Raw genomic sequence first — 20,004 nt, 5'->3', positions numbered from 1 at the left:
GCTCCAGGCCTAGAAGTTCTCAGTTTTTATAAGGTCAAATGGAAGACTCGATTTTTAACAACTTAAAAAGGAATAAATTTATTTAGAAGTTTGGTCTATCTTTCTGAGCTTGCTGTATAATACACTGTGATAGAAATTGCACTGAGCAGAAAACCATTCTTGTTCCAGGGTTCAGGGTTATGCTTCTTGTGCCAGCTGTCATCAAGATTGAACATTACCAGACACAAACTCTGCCATGCTATTCTAGGATCTCTGGCACTAGTAAACAGGAAGAGAGAGATCAATCTTGCGTCGTTATAGCAGACTATATTGCAACAAAGCTTTGTTCCCTAAAGACTGAAGGATGAAGCTTCCAGGTCCAGGGTATAATTGTCTCTGCCCCCTTCTTTATAATTTGCTTGTTAATAATCTAATATTTTGTATAAGTTTTCTGCACTCCTACAGATGCCTCTCCACCCCCACCTTTAACAAAGCAAAACAGAAAGACTGATCATTCTGTTATACACAAATGATAAGGTTTTATTACCTTTAATAAGCAGGCTTGAGGAGATAGTTGGCCTGCTAGCTAATTATGGACAAAGAGAAGGACTATAAATCAACTGTTCAAAAACTACAGCCACCGTTCAACTGTTTTTGACCTATAAAAAGTGGTAATTTCATATAATCAACTTATTGTCTGTGGTAACTTTGCTGCAAATAGTTCATGTTGGAAAAATGCTAAGAAATAAAAGTCCTCAAATCAAAGCTGCTTTATTGTGCACATCACAGAGTAGGAACTCAATAGTGTGAATTTGAGAGTGCTGAGATGGGTGTACAGAGTTATACCTGCCTAAAAATTACTAGGCTTCACGTTCTTTTAGCCAAGCTATGTGGACTGAAATTTGGACCTTATTTGTTTATTTGTCTCTAAGGAGACTGTTGGAGCGGATCAGAATTATGCTCTCTTTTCAGGTGTATGCCCTTCTTAGGATCCTCATGTCCCAGAAGAGGATGTCAATCTCTTACTCATGCCAGATGACAGGTAAAAAGCATAAGCCAGTGTTCAACTATACTCTAGGCATTTGTTAGAGAATAAAATGTATTCATTTCACTCCAGCATTTATCAAAAGCTCAACTAAGACATATAGACCAATGGAATAAAATTTCAAGTCTAGAAATAAACCCATACATTCATGATCAATTGATTATGACCTTGACAAAGTGCCAAGACCATTCAATTGGGAAAGAATAGTCTTTCAACAGAGGGCAATGGGACAATTGGATATCCATAGGCACATGAAGAAAGTTGGATACATACCTTGCTCCATATACAACCTAGACAAAATTAACTCAAAATAGATCAATGATGTAAATGTATGAGCTAAAACTATAAAACTCGGAAGAAAACTTAGGGCTAAATCTTTGTGATCTTAGATTGGGCTATGGTTTCTTAGCTATGACAACAAAAGAACATGAAATCAAGGAAAAGATAGGTAATTGGACTTCATCAAAATTAAAAACTTTTAGCTTCAAAGGAAGTGAAAAGATAACCCAGGCCAGGCTGGGGGCCGTGGCTCACTCCTGTAATCCCAGCACTGTAGGAGGCTGAGGTGGGAGGCTCCCTTGAGCTCAGGAGTTCAAGACCAGTTTGAGCAACAGCGAGAACTGTCTCCACAAAAAATAGAAAAATTACCCATGCTCAGTGGTGCATGCCTGTAGTTCCAGGTACTCTGGAGTGGATGCTGAGGCAAGAGGATTATTTGAGCACAGGAGTTTGAGGTTGCAGTGAGCTATGATGACACCACTGCACTCTAGCTAGAGCGACAAGAGCAAGACAATGTCTCAGGAAAAAAAGGGGAGTCAGGGGAAGAAAGAAAAAAAAGAAAAGACAAGTAGAGAGTGGGAGAAAATAGTTGCAAATCATATATCTGATAAGAGTCTAGTACCCAAAATATATAAAGAACTCTTACACTCAACAAAAAAAAGACAACCTAATTAAAAAATGGGCAAAGTACATTTCTCCAAAGAACATATACAAATAGCCAATAAACACATGAAAAAGTCCTTAACATCATCAGTCATTAGGAAAATGCAAACCAAAACCCCAATGATGTTGGTGCATGCCTATGGTACCAGCTACTCCCAACTTTAGAGGCTGAAGCAGGAGGATCGCTTGAGCCCAGGAGTTTTCAGCTGTAGCACACTATGCCGATCAGGTGTCTGCACTAAGTTTGGCACTAATAGGGTGACCTACCCAGAGTGGGAAACGACCAGGTTGCCTAAGGAGGGGTGAAGCAGCCCAGGTAAGAAACAGAGCAGGTCAAAATTCCCGTGTTGATTGGTAGTGGGATTGTGTCTGTGAAGAGCCACTGCACTCTAGCCTGGGCAACAAAGCAAGACCCCATGTCTTAAAACAAATCAAAAACAGAACAAAAACAACCACAATGAGATACTACTTCATACCCACTAGGATGGCTATAATCAAAAAGATGGAAAATTACTCATGTCAAAGATGTGGAGAAATTAGAACCCTTACACGTTGCTACTGAGGATGTAAAATGGTGCAGCTGCTGTGTAAAACAACTTAGCATTTCCAGAAAAGTTCAATAGAGGGTTACCATACGATGTAGCGAGTACACTCCCAGGTATATACCCAAGAGAACTGAAAACATATGTCCACACAAAAACTTGTACACAAATGTTCACAGCAGCATTATTCATCATGCTAAAAGGCACAAACAACCTAAATATCCATCAGCTGATCAATGGATAAACAGTGTAGTATATTGCACAATAGAAGATTATTCAGCCATAAAAGGGAATGAAATAGTGGTATATGCTACAACGTGGTTGAACCTTGAAAACATTATGCTAAGTGAAAGATGCCGACAAAAAAGTCTACCTATTGTATGATTCCTTCTACGTGAAATGTTCAGAATAGGCAAATCTATAGAGAAATAAAGCAGAATAGTGGTTGCTGGGTGAGGGGAATGGGCATTGACTGCTAAAAGGCATGGAGTTTATTTTTGGGGCAATGAAATGTTCTGGAATTAGATGGTGGTCATGGTTGCACAGCTTTGTGAATATGCCAAAAAACATGAATTGTACACTTTAAAATGGTGAATTTTGTGATATGTGAATAGTATCTCAATTTTAAAAAAGAGAAAATAAGTATAAAAAACTTTGGTAAGAAATGATTGAGCTCCACATGGTAAGAACTGTAAGTAGGTAATCAGGGTATACATACGCTAAGAGACACCAAAGAAGATTTAAATAAATAAAATTGAGATAGTACCAAAGTTCTGCATGGGAAGAATAATTATTTAAAAAAATGTTTTTTCAAATTAAATTACATAACTAATAGTCTTCTAATTAAAATTACAAAGACTTTTTTGACAGACAACAGTTAATGAGTGATTTTATATGTTAAAGGATAATATGTGTAATATGGAAAAATAAAGGATATTAACCTAGACAAGGAATGTAGTGCTGGTGTTATTATTTTACATAAGTAGTTCATGGAAGGCCTCGCTGATGAGGTAACATTTGTACTAAGAATGGACACAAGTGAGGGCATGAGACACGTGGAAGCAAGTGCAAAGGCCCTGAGGCATGCCTGGTATACACTGAGAACAGCAGGGGGCCAGGAGGTCCTATGGCTAGAGCAGAGTGAAAGAAGGGAGGGAGAGTAGCAGGGAATGAGTTGAGAACAGTAATAGGTGGGTGGGTGGGGCTGAATCATGTAGGGACTTTGAAATTTATTCTGAGTGAGACGGCAAGCCATTGGAGAGTTTTGAGCAGAGGAGTGATGAGACCTGATTTGGTTTTTAAAGAATGACCCTGACTCTTGTGTTGACAATAATCTGTAGAGGGATAAAGCTGGAAGCAGAAAGACAAACAAGGAGGTTATTACAATATTCCAAGTAAGAAATAAAGGGTGGCAGCAGTGGAGGAGGTCAGAAATGATTGGATTATGGATCTCTAAGGAAAAATAGAGTCTACGGGATTTACCGAAGGACTGGAAACGAGGTATGAAAGAACAGGAGTTGTCAAGGATGATTTCACAGTTTTCATTCTCAGCAAACAGAAGAAGTGCAGTGTTGCCATCTTCTGAGAAGGGATTTGGGTTTGGGAATGCTAAGTTTGACATTGCTAGAAATTCACATAGAGACAGCAGTTGGCAATTAGAAAGGCCTAAAGTGAATCTAAACTTCATCTGGGAAAATAATGGGCAGAAATTGTTAAATGAAATTTCAAAATGAAGATTAATGTAAGGTATTGTCCTTACAGATATTTAAGGACAATCTAAATTTACAATAAATAAAACTGGTACAAAAACAGGTAGAGAGATCAATGAACAAGAGATATACCTTGGAACAGTTCCTAAAAGGCCTCTCTGCATTTGCAGATTTAAGTGTTGATATTTTTTGTCATTTGCAATAACCTCTAAATCTTGGATGATGGTTATTCTGTAACTTTGTGGAGGTAAGCACTTTTCCCAATGGCTGTATCTTTATTGTTTTTCCCACAGTATGCATAGTTATTGTCAAAAAATTAAAATAATACAGAAAAGCCCTACTCCAAAATCCCTCTAACCTTTGAGAAAATCTGGTTTTATATCCTTTCAGATCTTCCCTTTAAGGCAAGATATGAATTGTGTGCCCTGTGGGTGTGGAAGTGTATCCCTTCGCTCTGCATCAAACAAGCTAATGCCCACCGTGGAGATGTGAATGCAGCTTTGTTTTATTTTTTAATCATATACCCAGTAACTCATTAAAGGTTTAAAAGAAATGCTTTCTACAGCATTCAAGACTATCAGGATTTATTAGATCCTGGAATAACTTTATCAACAGCATAGTCATAATCAGAGTAGCTGATATGTACTGTATTGAATGTTTCCTAGGTGACGCAGCCCATGCTAACTGTTCTGCATGCCCAGCATAATGGAATCCTCCATACGGTCCCTCTTTTATAGAAGGGGAAACTGAGAATTAGATGGGTTAAGTAACTTGCCCATGACCAAAGAGATAGAGCTAGGATCTCAACCCAGATGTGACTGATCGCAAAGTCCAAATTCTTAAATATTATACTTCTTAGACTATTATGGATCTACTCCAAATGATAAAACATCCTCACAAATCAATGGGGAAAGTTATAAATTACTTCATAAATGGGGCTTACTCCATATTATATAACAAAATTATTTCTAACAATAAATATAAAAAGTGAAAGAAACAAGATCATTAAAAGTGAATATAAAATACATCTTAATTTAAAAAAAAATAATTGAAAGCAATGGAAGAAAATATAGGTAAGTATTTTACCGACTTGGGAGCTTAAGGAGGGATTTTGGAACAAAAAAAGGGAAGAGAACACAAAATAAATTATCAATAAATTGTGTATCATAAAAATTTAAATTACTAGGCAGGGCGCAGTGGCTCACGCCTGTAATCCTGGAACTGTGGGAGGACAAGGAAGAAGGATCGCTTGAGCTCAGGAGTTCAAGACCAGCCTAAACAAGAGCGAGACTCTGTCTCTACTAAAAACAGAAAAAATTAGCTGGGCGACATGCTGGGTGCCTGTAGTCCCAGCTACTTGGAAGGCTGAGGGAGGAGGATCACTTGAGCCCAGGAGTTTGAGGTTGCTGTGAGCTGTGATCATGCACCTTACCCAGGGCAACCCTGTCTCAAAAAAAAAAAAAATTAAATTACTTATAGATAAAAGTATCGCTAACAAAATTAAAATGCAAACTACAAAGAAGGAAAAATATTTTCCCAAAATATGACTAAAAAAGTGCTAATATCCTTAATATATAAAAATCTTTTTTCCAACAGTAAGAAAAGCAGTGACATCTCAATAGCAAAATGGCCAAGGACATGAGTAGAGAATTTACAGAAGAGGAAAATGGAAAGGGCTGATAAATTAATGCAAAACATTCAATTCACTAATTAAAAAATGAAAATTAAAACAACAAGGAACTGTCATCTTTTGCCTTTGAGGTTACTAAAAGTGAATGAGAATGATGACATGAGTATGTGCTAGATGTGGGAAAATGGGAACGTTGATAGATTATAGTACACGTGTGAGTTGGTAGAACCTTTCTCGAGGGGCAATTTGGCAACATGTATCAACATCGATAAAGAATGTCTTCACCTTTTGATCTAGTAATACCCTTTCCAGAAGTCTATCTAAATGAAATAGTCAGTAGTGTGGCAAAGATATCTCTATAATAAAAAGATTATAAGTAATCTAAAACTTTAATAATAAAACATTAATAAAATGAAATATACTTCCACTATTAAAAGTCATGTTTCTGAAGAATATTTAATGACATAGAACAAGTCTATTTTATATATATATATAACTTTATATAATGTTAAATGGCAAGGGCAAAATATGGAAATTTTTTTGTGTATGTATTTTATTATTTTATTATACTTCTGTGAAAATGGGTACATATATAGATAATTACTACAGATAGAGGTGTGTAAATATATAAATAAAGCAGGAAATGAACACAAAAATCATAGAAGTAGTTATTCTGGTTACAGGGATGCAGCATAGTTTTTCTCTCTTTTCTGGAAATATTTGTTATATGTTTTCAAATTAAAATATATTACCTAAATAATCATGTTAAAAATCATAACTTAAGTCTTTTAAAAGTTCATTTCTTGGTCAGTCACAGTAGCTCACGCCTGTAATCCTAATACTTTAGGAGGCTGAGGCAGGGGGATCACTTGAGGCCAGGAGTTTAAGACCAGCCTGAGCCTGTAATCCTAGCACTCTGGGAGGCCGAGGCGCTCGGATTGTTTGACCTCAGGAGTTAGAGACCAGTCTGAGCAAGAGGAGACCCTGTTTCTACTAAAAAGAATAGAAAGAAATTATCTGGACAACTAAAAATATATAGAAAAAATTAGCCGGGCATGGTGGCACATGCCTGTAGTCCCAGCTACTCGGGAGGCTGAGGCAGGAGGATCACTTGAGCCCAGGAGTTTGAGGTTGCTGTGAGCTAGGATGACGCCCTGGCACTCACTCTAGCCAGGGCAACAGAGTGAGACTCTGTCTCAAAAAAAAAAAAAAAAGACCGGCCTGAGCAACATGAAGTGACTCTGTCTCTACAAAAAATAGAAAAATTAGGTGGGCATGGTGATGTGTACATAAAGTCCCAGCTACTTGGGAGGCTGAGGCAGGAAGATCACTGTGATCTTCCTGTGTGTTGCAGTGAGCTATGATGATGCCACTGCACTCTAGCCAGGTGACCGAGCAAGATGCTGTCTCAAAAAAACAAAAAAAAAATCTCATTTGTTTTTATCCAATAAGTCATTCAAGTTCTAGGAATGCATCTTTAACAAAATGGGCAGAGATACAAACAAATATTTCTATACAAAGATGATCATCATAGCATTATTAATAATCCCTGAATTTTGAAGGGAAATTGCTGAATTCAATTGTAGGAGAATTATTGAATAGAATGTAGTACATTCAAATGAAAGAATATTATAAATTTATTGGTCCTGCTTTCAAGGAAATTTTAATACCATTGGGAAATTTTAATATGTTATGGGAAAACAGAAAATAGAAATTATTTAATATGTATCTTATTTATTATAACCTTTTATATTTAATATGACCTGAATTAAATAATACATATACACACACCACACACACAAAGGAAATGTGCCAGAGGATTAATAGTTATGATCTTTGGGTAACGAGAATATTATTTTGTTATACTTGCATATTTGGGGTTGCATTTTTAACTTTGTTATAACTGATATTTTTTATTATCTATAATGAACAAATGATTTTTTCAATCCATCTATGCATAGTCATCTTATTTATTTACTCATTTATTTGCTTATTTACCAATTTATCCATTTAATAATTTGTTTAAAGAGACTGGGCTTGAATTCAGGTGCCGGCAGATAATAAATTTGGGCAAATTACCAATCTTCCCTAGCCTGTTTTCTTGTCTATAAAATGGGAAGAATATCATCTACTCTGCAAGAGTAAATGAAATAATATATATAAAGACCCAGCACGATGACTCACTCATAAAAGGTGCAGTGGATATTATTTGATTATTATTATTTGATTATCATTATCATTATTTTTAAAATTGGAAGATGCAAAGAAGTAGTGGGAGACTGAAAATGTGTGGGCAGAGACCTTCACATTCTCCCAGTCAGGGGAATTATTTTAATTATTATTTTAACACAAGAACTATAAAATTTATTACATGCTTGGGACTTAAAGAGCATGTAAATGTCAATGCAAAGCAAAGATCAAACATAAAAAATATAAAACCTTAGGAAAAATCCAAAGCACGAAGTAACCCCAGGAAACCCTCCACCGTGGTTTAATAAATAAGACATTGCCACCTTGTGGAAACAGTGATGCATTACATGTTCCAGGGAATTTTATTTTGAAGCAATTAGATAGAAAGGCTGAATGACACAAATACTCTTCTCTATGCCCCCATCATCTCGTTTGGATTATTGCAGTACTCCTCTACTAGTCTCCCATCTGACCCTCTTGTGCCCCAAGCCATTCTCCTACATAGCACAGGTTTCTAAAGTATAGTAAGGTTTCTAAAGCATAAGTCAGGTCACGTTACTCCCACAGATTGAAAATACAACACACCCTGCGTGGCATGGGAGGCCTCCAGCTCCATTTGTCCCAGCCTCACTGACTGTGAGCCACGGTGACCATCTTTCAGTTCCCAGACATTCTTATATTAAGCATTTTCCCACCTCAGGGCTTTCAAATATGCTGTTCTCTTCGCCTAGAATGTTCTTCCCCAGCTTTCCGCATGCCAAATCCTTCATCCTTCAAGTCCAAACTTTTCCCTCAGACAGACCTTCAGCAACCCCTATTATCTTCTCTGGTAGTTCCTATTCTTTTCATGGTACTCATCGCAAATTATGCTTATGTGTTTTTTCCTGTTTATTTGTTGAATGCCTGTTTCCCCATCAAATTGTGAGCACCATGTTCAACGTTGTATATACCAGAGCTCAGACCTGTATAGTACAATAGTAAATGTGTGCAATCTGTATAACGAAATACCATTTAGTCAGTCAAGGTAATGTTTTGGTTGGTATTACTGACATAGAAAATTAGACATGATATAATTTTGAGTGAAGAAAACAGATTCTACAGTAACATAATCCAATTTTCTTTAAATATGTAACTATATATTACATATATTTACATATATATTCCACACATATGGATGTAAAAAAATCTTCAAGATGTTACAGTGGTTATCTAGGTTAGAATATTTGTGAGTGTAGTTTCTTATTTTTGCTTATCTTTTAAAACGCTAATTGTTTATAACCTTCGTAGATGTAATAGTTGGATTTGAGATACAATGGAATCATATCTCACATCAGAGTGGGAGAGTACCAATAATCAGCAGTAAACATTGCATCCTGGGTGGCTGCTCACATTTGTGGGGTCTGAGGCAAGAGGACACATGGAAGACCCTGCTCCCATGCTCTGCCCACCCTTGTTCCAGCCCACACCACGAGGGGCCTCTCACACTCACCTGTGGACACCTGAGCCCACAAGTCCAAGCTCCACCTGCCACAGTCACAACCAGTATGCACCCTTAGGAGGAAGTACCTGGAGAGGAGACCCATACAGGCCTCCTCTGGGGAGGGAGTTCTAGGGTCTGGGGTTTCTGGAAGGTGGTCTTGGGCTTAGAGTAGGCACACCCCCTTAGTCCTGTGGATTCCTTGACCTGTAGAAGGAGGGGGACAAAAGCAAGGGCCCTGGTGTTCAAGGTCAAAAGGTCATAGTGATTGCATCTAACCAAAATTAACTTTGAAAAATCTCTTAGATCATCCATAAAGTATACTACTGTACGTATGTTTTATGCATGCAACCTTATCCCTATATCATTGTTTCCTAATTCTTCCTTGCCCATGGCTCTCAGTTAATTTCATCTTCCATGACGTTGGCAGAGTCAACACCCACTTACCTGGCTACTTGAACATGTGTTTCCTTCCATGGTGAGTAAACCTTTAAAAGCATTCATACTTTTTTTATACATTGGCTTTTCGGCTTGATGGTAACTATTACTTGCTTAAGTTAATACATCTATAAGATACCTCTGTATAGTTGGGAAAATGATAGGACTTGGAAGGACAGTTGAAAGAGAGGGAGGGAAATTTAAGGATGGTGCTAGGTTTTCAGCTTGAGCAACTGGTTTAACAATAGTGCTATTTACTGAGATGGAAAAGGCTAGGAGAAGAACAAGTATAGATGCTCCATAATTCATTCACCTGATTCCCTATTGTTGGACATTTCTGTTGGTGGCAATATTTTATAATTAGGAACAATACTCTGATTTGTGGCAAAATCTTTTCACACATCCTTAATTTCTAAACATAGATTTGCTGGGTAAAGGATGTGCACATTCTTGAGATTTTTAATACACAAAGTCAAATGACCTTTAAAAGAGCTGTTTCCTCACACGGCCTTAGGGTAGATTTTTAATGCTCAATTTCTAACTCTCCCTTCCTTATTTCTCCCCTCTCTCCCATTTTTCTTTTGTCCATTCAATAACTAAACTTTTAAGTACATATTATGTCCCACATGGGGCCTGAATTGGGAGATGATCGGGGAGAGGGAAGAGCTATGAAAAACCCTAGAGTTTTGAATTTGGGTAACTTGAATATCCTACCCAAAAACTTGTTTGACTCAGGATAACAGGCCATATAAGTTAAAATTTCTTCTTCATTTAAGTTGGTGATGTTACTCTGAGGGTTTGGAAGAAAAAATGTTTAACTTTGTGCAGACCACAAGTAGGATGCTCAGACCAGGCTTTGCCCCCAAGGAGTTTAGAGACTATCATTTTACAATAAGTTTTTAAAATATTATACAAATTTGGCTCCCTTAGCCAATGGCCACGTCCATTCCCCATCCCATGAGGCAGGACTGCCCTCTCCAGGCGGCTGTCTCACGGCAGCTGATAGGGAAGGACGGAGCAGGAGATCCAAGGTCAGGGAGGGAGTCCCCCCACATGAGGACCCCCCTGTACAGTAGGGCCAACTTCCACCCTCTTGATCTAAGAGGAAATTTCATACTACTTGGCTTGAGCACCTAACTTGTTAGATGTGACTCTGACCTTGAGGGAAAAACAGGAGTTGGGGGACTTCCTTATTGCTGTATCTCAGGTAGGAGAGTCCAACCAACAACGTCTCCTCTCCTCCCAACTGGGCCTCAGCGAAAGGCGGGAGCACACACAGCACCACATCCACCCCTATCAGAGGCCCAAAGTTAGTGGAAGAGTTCAGCCCCTATGCAAAGCTGGAAAATAATAACAAGGCACCTGCGTGCTGAAGGAATTAAAAGGAGATTCCCAGCGTATTGTGAACCTAATGCAAGACTTGATTATGAGTGTTGTTGCTCTGTTTTCTGAACATGGGCTATTAACTCCTGTCATCCAGAACTCTGTTAATGACTGTGGCTCTAATGCCCACTTAAATAATTTGCTAGAGGCTCTCTGACTTTTAGCAAGTTACTTAAGTTTCTGAGTCATTGTGCATAAAATTTGCATAATATTTTACAAATTCATTGTAAAATGGTGTCTCTAAATTCCTCAGAGTAAAGCCCAAGTCACTGTGTTCTAATCTTTAAAATGGGAACAACTCTATGCCTCATAATTCTTATGAGGACGTAAGGAGAGCATGTGTATAAAGCCTTTAGCACAGTAGCTTTTGTCTAGTACACGTTCAGTAACCGGTGGGTGCTCCTGGAGCAGTGTACACGATGCTAGCACATCTAATCCATAAAATATTAATGCATTTCATTTATCAGACCAAATGTTTGAAAACCAGAGGGACCATTTTCAGGTATTGTTTTATAATGAAAGATAAGTAATTTTAAGATGAAATAATTTTTAAAAGGCTTAACATTTGCCTTTTACAAATATATGATATGGTTATTAAACTTTCGAAACCCTGTATATTTATTTGTTTATTCAACATTTGCTGAACACGTTTTATGTATCAAAATTATACTAGGTCTCTGTCTTTCTGAATGCACTTTTGCAGTGCTTTGCTCAGTAGGATAAGAAGTAAAACAATAGCACATCCATCTAGACTGTCCTTTTTAGATAAGCATGGCACTGACTCATAAGCAGCTCAACTTTCTGACACTTCGTAGACCTCCTTATGCTGGAAGAAAAGAAAGAGATGTATAAAAAAGGGATGTGTGATTCCCAGTAAAAGAGTCTTTGTAACTCTCCCTCATGCCCCACCCTGCACACGTCTCCCGTGACAAATGAAAGAATGTTTGTAACTTAAATTTTCCATACCTAATAGGAGGCCAACGTTTCCTAAATAGTAAAAGTTGCAGATGACACCCTGACTTTTATTTAATCAATTGCTTTAACCTCCTCCCTGTTCCTAGGAATCTAACAAGAAGTAAAATAGGACACTTGGTCTTTTTCCTCTTTTCCTGCCCAAACCTTTGGGATGATGCAAGGCAACAGGGTGCATCCCCAATTCAGGGGATCCTGGATGGGGAGGGCTCTGGACACCATGCATTTGTTCTGAACAGTGGCAGACGAAAGAGACCTCTGATCAAATGTCTGATGGGCTGCCAGTCAGCACAGGCATCAGCTGTTCCAGGGGGCTGAGCAGGGAGCACTGCGCGGAAGGTGCAAAGCAGCTGATTTTGTTCTCTGACCACCAGAGCAGGCATCGTGGAAACATGTTGCCTTTTAAAAGGACTTCTGAACTAGGTAGAAGATAGCAATGACTAAATTAATTTCTATTAATATTTAATAGTTGGCTGCACCTGTATGTTGGGAATTCCAAAGCAAACAAGAGGCTTCCTGGAGTATAGGATATTCAAACCCTCCAAATCTCAGATTGGGACATATGGTCTGTCCAAAGGTTTTTTCCTCCTGACTTGTGTATTTCCCAAAAGATAGTATCTCTGTAAAACTACAGTGAAAATACAACCCCCCTTTCTACCCTGTGAGCTTATTAAACACTAAAATAAAAATTACTTTGAACCTGCTTTAAAATCCTTCCAGTACAAATAAGCAAGGTAATATTTCAGGATATCATTCTCTCCCCTTATCAGGCACCAGCTTTGTCTTGCAGCCACCCTCGGGCATTTATATTGGTGCTATCCAGACATGTTAAAGCTGTGCAAACCAGCCCATTTCCTACCGTACATCTCTAAGCTAATACTAGAGTTCCTCAGTTTGTCTTTTTCTTTTGTAGCTTTTCAATCTTCCGTCACTTGGCTTTGTTTTGATTGTCATGTTCACTGCCAAAATGTGTTCAGTCACCATTTGCCAACATCTTGGCATTTCTAGAATAATTAAACGAAGAGTAGATGAGTACAACAGAACAAAGTATGTGCAATGGGGACTGTCCCCACAAATGTTGTCCCTCTAAGTCAAAGATTAACTTGGGGCTACATTTTTGAGAGTAATGTCCTTTGAGCCATTGACTTGGCTAATGAACAAGAAACCACAGTCCGTTAGGCCATATCTGATAATTAGAAAGTCACACTTTGGCAAGAGTGGCTGGGACCCTCTCCTGATTTGGGGCTGGGCCAGTCAGGCACCCGTTGCTTATCTGTACAGATGGGGCCGCCCAGCCCATAGGCCAGGAAAGTCTGGCTGTGGGGATCACACCAGGGCTGCGGCCCACGTCCAGCGGTGGGCAAATATTGACAGCATTGAAGTGGCAAGGGGGCAGAAAGAGTACGCAGCTGGTTAATGACTGTCAGACTCCATACCTGGAAGAGCTCGAAATCTTTACAGAGAGATTGGGACAGAAAATCTGTAAGCTGAGAAAAGTGCTCTTATTTAATTAACCTATTCCAGAGGTGAGCCCCATGGGGCAGCACAAAACAGCACGATCGAATGGCACCGTTCCACCGTTGCAGTCTGAGGGCTGCGTGCTTCCCCGTCTTTTGATGGCTCCCTGATACCAAGGGAAAGAGAAAAAGAAGGTAAAGGACCTAACATTTATTAAGGACCTGCTATGTGTTGCGCACGGGTCTCAGGATTTTATACACATTTTTCTCACTCAATCCTCAAGAGAAGCTATCATTAGCTCTTTTCGCCAGGTAAAGAAAGAGGAGAAGCAACTCACTCTGTTGTGAAAGGCAACATGGAAATATATTCATTATCACTTATTACTTTAAAAGCATGTAAAATTATGCAGCAAATAGTGAATTGGTTTATTTCGTGCCTGCGGTTCTGAATATGAACCGGTGCTCAGCATGTGGCCCCAGTAAGGACACCTATGGGATTTTCCAGGGAGTGCTGGAGGTGGGGGGCGCTGATGGGACAAGGAGAGGATGCAGTGCAGAAGCTCTGACATAAAAGGCACAGAAATTCAGCTCCGTCAAATATCTACGCAAAAAGAAACCCTGTTAGAGCACTCAGGCCAAATCTGATTACGAGAATGCTAAGAGACTTTCCAAATGGAATGGGACTTCTTGTGTAGAATCTGCATGAAATTCTCAACTAAGAGATACAATCTTAACCAGGAATTTCTACTCAGTTGGACTTGACCACTATCAGATAAATAGGATGTGCTATACTTTGTGCATCGATATTCCAGTGGAGTAAACAATCTGATAAAAAGCAAATCTGAAATTTAAACCCTTCTGTGGTTAATCACCACCTATAGGATAAAATCTAACCCTCTTGGCAGGTGGGTGAGTCCTGACCTGACTTCTTGGCCTCATCTCCCATCGCAGCCTCACACTTTACAAGAGCAAATTACTGGAGGTTACCCCTTTCCAAGGGCATACCTCCCAAATGCTGTCTCACACCTCTATCTATGCCTTAGCACATACCAGTCTCTTCTGGGAACTTCAGACCTGGTAATGTCTGGATTTGGAAGAACATTTTTTTTTTTTTTAGACAGAGTCTTGCTCTGTAGCCCAGGCTGGAGTACATGATAGTTCGCTAAAACCTCACACTTGTGGGTTCAAGCAATCCTCCTGCTTCAGCCTCCCAAGTAGCTGGGACTATAGGCATGTGCCACCATGCCTGACTAATATTTTTTCTATTTTTTTGTAGAGACAGGGTCTCGCTCTTGATCAGGCTGGTCTTGAACTCCTGACCTCAAGCGATCCTCCCACCTTGGCCTCCCAAAGTGCTAGGATTACAGGAAGAACAATTTTTTCCCAGGTCTCACCTTACCCCTTGGCCCCATCCCATGCCAATAGGATAAATTATTCCCCTCCACCCCCCAGGTGCTTCTACCTTACACATACGTCCATGGCTCCACTGACCACACCTACCCCTCTCCAGCCCTGAACTGTGTGCCCCATGAGTGGAGGACTGGCATGTAGTTGGTGCTCAGTAAAAGAGCCAATTTCTTTAAGATATCATGGTACTATTTTTTTTTTCTTGCCCAGAGTCTTCAATGAGAGATGAAAATTGGCTTCTTATTATTTCCCTAAAACAAACTCAAAGAATAAATTCGATAGTCAAAAAGTTCAGTAAAGCCTTTCAGAGGAAATCCAAAAGTTGGTGATGTTTCAAATGAACGTGCAATAGGAACACTCATTCTAAGAAATATGTAAGACAAAGAACAATATTCTTCAAGTATATATTGATTCTACATGAAATATAGTGAAAATAGGATAAATCTAAAAGCTAGTGTCCCCCAGATCCCTGGGGCTTTGGGTATATTAATTGTCGCTCTTAGAATTCAAACATTAAAATGCAGCACTCTCAGTGTTGTAGGCCCGGTAAGAGAAAACACCTGTGTAGTTTTAGTTAGCTTTTGCTAATTGTTATTCAACCAGCAGGTGTCGCTAGAGACAAGCACATGTGCCACGGCTGCCATCTCAAGAATGAGCGCCCTAAATCCGGCTCCCGCTGGAATTCCTTCCCTCTTACAAGGTCCCGTCCCTCCGTGGAAGCTTTAGCTGGAACAGCATGCATGTTCATAGTTCTCAAAGTTTATGATGGAGGAGAGTACTCTGCGCTGGGTGGGGGGTGTACTAAAATGCAGAGTCCTGCCCCCCCTAGCTGCAGAGATCTGACCCAGTAGATCTGACCCTGAGTAATTTCCATTTTAAGCACCGCCCTTTTACCTTCCCCGCATCCCCTTTTGTGATGCACTTTGAGAAACACGGATTTGCATCCCATGTAGACTGTGCAATGTCATCTCATAGCCTCGATTCTGAGACAATCAGGCTGCGAAGGGACACGTTTGTTCATTCATTCAACAACATCCTTTGTGCCCTTATAGCTTTCCAGTTACCACTGGGCGCCTATACAAAGTCGTGCAGCTCACCCTCCTATCTCAGGCTTAAGATCACTTTCAAGGGATCAATCATAGAATTCAGTAAAGACTCAACCTTTCCTTTCTTATGTCCATCCCATCAAAGAACCTGGCTTCCACCATGAGAGGAAAAAGATATCCTTTTCCCATAAAGAGTGTCATGTATTTACAGAAATTCTGCCGATAAATTGACCCCTCATGGTTATATAGGATGTAAACATTCCAATAATGTTAAGAATGAATCTTATTATTATTATTATTATTTTTAGAGACAGGGTCTGGCTGTGTTGCCCAGGCTGAAGTGCAGAGCCTATTCACAGGTGTGATCATCGTGCACCACAGCCTGGAACTCCTGGGCTTAGGTGACGCTCCCTCCTCAGCCTCTTGAGTAGCTGGCACTGCAGGCCTGAGCCACCATACCTGGCCTACTATGGCTTTAAACACAAACAAAAATAATAAATCCATTAGTATCTGAAAATCAAAATGCCACTATATTTCATTGCCACATTAACTTTGTAAATTCAAGATATACAAAAATTCTAGTAGCAAAAAAGTGGGATAAATTATATTGCTACAAATAAAGCATGAACAAAAATTCCATTAGAAACTAGAATTGCTATGATACAGTTACCCAGGGGGGTTGAGGGAGAGTGCATTCTTAGAAACTTTAATGAAAATCATGCATCTCAATCATGCAGACTACAGCTAAACAACACTAACTGTCCAGTGAAAACTTAGTATATGCCCCAAGTCTACCTATTGTTTTTTAAATTTCTTACTATTAGAAATTTTTTTGCACTAGAATGGACTTTAAAGATCACAGAATCCAGCGTTTCACTCTGTGCTCAATACTGCTTTACAACATCCCAGCCACAAAAGTGCCACCTAGCCTGTGCATGCATTCCTCCGTATTCAGGGGGATCACTTCCTCCCCTGGAGCTAAATCCATCTCGATACTATTCCAGTTTTCAGGAAGTCTTCCTCACATTGTGTCTGGTAAGCAGGAAAGCCAGTGGCTCTACCAGAAGGTCCTTCCCTGCAGGACTTAGCATAGAGCCTGGGTTAGGACTGCATCTCAGCTGCATTTAACAGAAACCTATAATGATGGCTTAAACAAGGAAGGGATTAATTCTCCTCACATAACCATAAGTCCAGAAGACAGCAAGCCCAAGTCTGGAGAAGCTATGCAGCAATGTCCTTCAGCAACCAGGCTCTTTCAAACCTTTTGGTTCTGCCATCTTTAGCATGTGGTTTTATTCGTGCTTTTAAGATTACTGCTGTTCCTCCAAGTATCACATCTGCATTCCAGACAAGCCAAAGAAAGGGAAAACCAGGAGAATGGGCGGCACGTATATTGAGAAGGCAAAATGTCCTTGGAGATTCCCATTTATACTTCAGCTTACATCTCATTGGCTAGAACCATGTCACATGGCCATCTCGAGCTTCCAGGAAGTACGTGAAGAGCGTATTTTAGTTAGACACTTTGCTGACCAGAATGGCATCTGGGTTATGAGGCAGAAGGGCGAATATCTACCAGGTAGAGCAATTAGCAGTCACTGCCACAGCCTGACAGTAATAGGTGATGAACACATGTTAATTGATGCAACAGAAATGGAAAATGTCTTTCCAACCATTCAGAGCCATTTAGGGGCTCAGAACAAGATTATAGGAGCTCTTTTTTTTTCTATAACATCCCTTCAGATGCTGGAATATAATGATCATTTCTTTTCCTTGTCCCCACCCCAAGATGTCTCTTTTTCCAGTAGATAGCTTTTCCAGGCTTGTCTCAGAAAACACTCCCATTTGTTTATATTCCAGGTGCAGACTGACCTTTAAAAAGTGGTGCAGTTATCTCCTTCCTCCTGCTCTATACCATGTGTAGGCTATCACTGAACAGCTACCACAACAAGCACCTGTAGTGCCCAGACCTTGGTTTCTAAATATCAACTTCCATTAAAAGGAACCAGGGCTCCTTGAAGACTTGCCTGATTGCAGAGCTGAGACAGGGAAACACGAGATGAGCCTGGAACATCTGGATATAGCGCAGTAAACAAGGAAGTACTCAAAGAATGATGGAAGACAGGTCAAAAGTACAGGAGCCAGCATGAATGGGCTCTTATTGGCCAAATCGGAGATAATTTGAGCATAAAAGTAAATGATAGGAACAGAAAAAAGTAAGAATATGGGATTCAATAAATATTTGATGAATAAATAAATAAATGGGAGAGAAAGGGAAAGCTCTTCCTTACAGTGGAATACCAACTAGTAAATGTAGGAGGAATGGTGAAATTAGAAAAGCACCAGGAGTTTGAAGTTGCAGTGAGCTATGATGACACCACTGCACCCTACCAAGGGCAACGCAGCAAGACTCTGTTTCAAAAAAAAAGAAAAAAAAATCACCATTGGGCAAAAATTACAATAATAGTTGTTTCTGTAGTTGAAGAATATGAATAGATGCCAAAGCTGGTAGGTGAAAAGTTAATGAGAGACAGGATTTGCATAGTCTCAAAATATCTCTCCACAAGATACTTATTAATTACAAAGGGAGAAAATTTACAGTGGAGAGGCCAGGACGATCCACCCTAGCCAAATGATCAAAGTTAACATCACAGTAGTGGGACAAATGACATCATGTGCCTCCTGATGGGACGCACTGAGAAGGACACAGTAGGGCTTCTGTGGTATTCCTGCCCAAAATGCACACGCTGAATCCAGTCATGAGGAAACTAAGACAAACCAAATTGAAGGACACTCTACAAAATAAATGGCCTGACTTTTCAAAAATGTCAAGGTCATGAATGACCCAAAAAAGACTGAGGAATTGTTTCAAATTCAAGGATATTAAAGAGACATGAAGATGAAATGCAATGTGTGATCCTTGACCAGAAGAAAGAAATTGTTTTTCTTTTTCCATAAAGAACATTAGTGGGACAACTGTCAAAAGTTATAGAAGGTCTGTAGAATACACACGCACAGGGTAAGAGAGAGAGAGACAGACACGAGAGAGAGATGAGGCAGAGAGAAACAGGCAGAGCATGAGAGAGGGAGGGTGAGGAAGAGGAAAGCAGGGGAAGGGGGAGTGAGAGGAGAAAATGATAAAGCAAATGTAATAAAATACTAACATTTAGAGAATCTGGATGAAGGGTATCTATTAAGAATTCTTTGTACTATTCTTCCAACTTTTCTATATGTCTAAAATTATTTCAAAATAAAGTTTAAAAATAATAGCTACTGGTGCCATTTGCCTTTATTTTTATTGCGGTAAAATACACATAACATAAAACTTACCATTTTAACCACTTTAAAGTGTACACTTCAGTGGTATTTAGTACCTTCACAAAGTTTTGCAACCATCACCACTATGTAACTCCAAAATATTTTCATCACCCCCAAAAGGTGATGAAAATATTTAGTGGGTGATACCTACTAAGCAGTAGTTCCCTGTTTCCCCTTCTCCCAGTGCCTGATAACCACTAATATGCTTTCTGTCTCTATGGATTTTCCCTGTTTTGGATATTTCATGTACATGGAGTCATACAATATGTGGCCTTTCGTGTCTGGCTTTTTCCCTTAGGACAAGCATGTTTTCAAGGCTCATCCATGTTATAGCATTTATCGGTGCCTAATTGCTTTTTTATGGCTGAATAGTATTTCGTTGTATGAATATACCACATTTTGTTTATCATTCCTCAGCTGACAGACATTAGGTTGTTTTCACTTTTTGGCTATTGTGAATAGTACTGCTACA

The sequence above is a fragment of the Propithecus coquereli genome, unplaced genomic scaffold (genome assembly GCF_000956105.1).
Source record: "Propithecus coquereli isolate 6110/MARCELLA unplaced genomic scaffold, Pcoq_1.0 Scaffold130, whole genome shotgun sequence".
Lineage (NCBI taxonomy): Eukaryota > Metazoa > Chordata > Mammalia > Primates > Indriidae > Propithecus > Propithecus coquereli.
The sequence above is the reverse complement of the archived record's forward strand: the minus strand, read 5'-3'. Positions refer to the sequence as shown.